Here is a 3297-nt window from a genome sequence, read left to right on the forward strand (position 1 = left end):
TTTTGAAAAAAAAAGGAGTGTTCACTGCAAACTTTGCTTCCCGCCCAAAGTGTCTTATCAGCTCTGGCCATTACAGAAGGCCAATAATGATTCCTTATCACAGGCTAAATAGGTGTGTGTCTGACATCTTGGTTGGGCTTTTGGCTCGGGGCTTAACATGCTGGTTAATTATGATGGATGTTATGCTCACAAATGTGATATGTGAACATGTTTTTGAGTAGCATTAAAAAATACTGTCAAAAGTCCACATTAACTTATGCTGAACGTTAAATATGATATGAGCGTAATATTTTAATGCTATTTTATCATATTTCAATTATATTTTTAATTGTATTCACATACTTGTCCATGGGTCACGTCTAATTCTGGTTGGGGTGTATATTCCCTCTCCTTCCAATACAGTCTTTTGCAACCCATAGTTAAAGGAGGTTTCTGAGCAGAAACTATTGATGATCATCAATAGTTAATCGCCAGGGCCCCCGGCACAGGATCCCCTGCGATCACTTGATCACCTGGCCCGTTGTCAGTGCAGCGGGCCAGACGTGTGTCATGGGAGCAGAAGTGCCCTACAGGCTTTATTTCTATTGAAATTAAACGGAGCTAAGAAAGCTATCACACTTCTGCATCCGTTGTCAGAGGCAGAAGTGTGGGAAGTGTAGTTGCTGCTTCAAATCCGATTGATTTATGCTTACAGTTTCCTGGTGCTTGTACCCCACTTATTCCTCTTGGAGACTGAATTCATTCTGGCGCTCCATTCCTCCTTTTGTCTTTTTTCATTCCATTGTGGTCGACCTTCTTTCAGGATCAAGGCACTGATTGCGCTGTGTTACAGACTTGGGATGCCTTTAAGGCCTTCCATAGAGGAATTCTATCTCAGGAAGTACAGGACTAGAAAAGGAGCCTATCATTAAGGGAGGAAAAAATAACTTCCCATTGAGGCATAAGAAGCCTAAAACATTGGACGTACCGGAAGTGACGTCAGTGGGAGTCCGTGGAGCAGAGAGCGGGAGCAGGAGAGCATCGGAGTGGCACGAGAGCCGCAAGAAGATCAGGAGAGCCTCTGGGGAAGAGCCGTTGGAGAAGAGAAGCAATTCCTGGAGCGGCAGGACGCCAGAGAGTGCGACCGCCCAGAGAGAGGTCCCGACGCTGAGCCTGCAGGTGACGTTACTAGGCTGAAGAGGAGCTGTGAAGAAGATTACTGCTGACAAGGGCGGATAAATATTTTTTCTGTGTGTTAGTGAGTGTAAGTGGGTGTGTAGGTGAGGGGTGTAAGAGAGTAAGTGAGCGTGTAAATGAAGCGAATCAGTTGTGACTGAGAGTTAGCAGGCAGTGAGTGTGTGAGCGATTTACATTTTTAAAAAGGCACATGAATGGTTGCGAGCGGGTGGAGGCATAGTAACATAGTTCGTAAGGCCATGTGAGAGGTTGCGACCGGGTGGAGGTATGTGAGAGGTTGCAAGTGGGCAGAGGCATACGTGACTAGTTGTGAGAGGGTGGAGACACGTGTGTGGTTGCAAGCAGGTGGAGGCACGTGCGTGGTTGTGAGTGTGTGGAGGCATGTGAGAGGTTGTGAGCGGGTGGAGGCACGTGACTGGTTGCGAGAGGGCAGAGACACTGAGCCGTTGCGTGCAGGCAGAGGCATGTGAGTAGTTGCGAGCGGGCAGAGGCACGTGTGTGGTTCCGAGTGGACGGAGGCACGTGAGTGGTTGCGAGCAGGTGGAGGCATGTGAGAGGTTGTGAGCGGGTGGACACACATGAGAGATTGTGAGAGGCCGGAGGCTCGTGACTGGTTGCGAGAGGGCGGAGACGTGTGTGGTTGCGAGTGGGTGGAGGCACGTGAGTGGTTGCGAGCAGGCAGAAGCATGTGACTGGTTGCGAGCAGGCAGAGGCACGTGTGTCCTGGCGAGTGGGTGGAGGCACGTGAGTGGTTGCGAGTGGGTGGAGAAACATAAGTGGTTGTGAACTGGGCGGAAAAACGTGAGTGGTTGAGAGCGGGTGGAGGCACGTGACGAGTGTGATCTAGTTGATTTTTGTTACTCCTGTAAGTAAATTTGTAGATCCCCACTAGAATGTGCTCCATACTTGACAATGCAATTCAGTGTGTTACTTGTGCAATATATGCGGTCCTTGATCAGCCGATTGAGGGTATATACTGTTATGCAAGATGCATGCATGTCGCACAATTGGAAGCACAAATCCTGGATCTAAATGAGTGACTTACAAAACTGCAAATAAGGGAGATGGAATAAATCCTCTACAGTGCCACCTATTGAAAGGCAGCATTCCTTCGAGTCAAAGTGGGACTTTTTATACAAGTCTTGTTACAATGACTGGGAATCAAAAGCAAAGCCAGACTCCATGTACAAAACTGTGACGTATTAACAATTCTGCAAAGGAGTTTGCTACTCACTGAGCAGGCACTCTTTGGGGTAGATGTGGGGAAGGACAGTAGTTCGTAAGAGCATTACAAGCAGGCAGCTAGCTGGGTGACAGTTAGAAGGGGTAAAGGGAAAAGAACCAGGGAGGCTAGTCCTCAACTGGCACACCCCAATAAGTTTGCAAAGTTGGCAGATGAGGGGGATGCCATTACAGGGTCAGCACCGCTGCAGCACGAAATGCCCTCTGAACGACAGAGAGATGACTGCTTCAGTAAGAAGGGGAAGGAGAGCGCAGAGCAGGCTAGACAGGTCCTAGTGGTGGGGGATTCAATTATAAGGGGGACAGACAGGGCAATCTGCCACAAAGACTGGGATCATCGAATGGTGTGTTGTCTTCCTGGCGCTCCAGTTTGACACATCGTGGATCAGGTTGACAGATTACTGGGAGGGGCTGGTGAGGTTCCAGTGGTCATGGTGCACATTGGCATCAATGACAAAGTTATTGGTCAATGGAGGACCCTTAAAAAACGATTTTAAGGATCTAGGATCCAAGCTTAGGGTGAGGACCTCCAAGGTAGATTTTCCGTAAATACTACATGTACCACGAGCCACACCAGGAAGGCAGCAGGCGTTTAGGGAGGTAAACAAGTTGCTCCAGAGTTGTAAGAAGGAGGGCTTCGGGTTCTTGGAGAACTGGGCGGACTTCGCTGTCGGCTACAAGCTCTACAGTCTGCATCTCAATGGGTAGGGTGCAGCTGTGCTGGGGGAGAAGATGGCTAGAAGGTTGGAGGAGTTTTTGAACTAGGGACTGGGTGGAGGGCAAAAAGAGTAATAGAGGGGAAGACAGTGTGGACAGTGACGCGGTACCAAGTGTTGGGAATGGGGTTTGAGCAGGAGGTGGGGTTAGTGCAGTTAGAAC

Source organism: Eleutherodactylus coqui, chromosome 5 (assembly GCF_035609145.1).
Source record: "Eleutherodactylus coqui strain aEleCoq1 chromosome 5, aEleCoq1.hap1, whole genome shotgun sequence".
Lineage (NCBI taxonomy): Eukaryota > Metazoa > Chordata > Amphibia > Anura > Eleutherodactylidae > Eleutherodactylus > Eleutherodactylus coqui.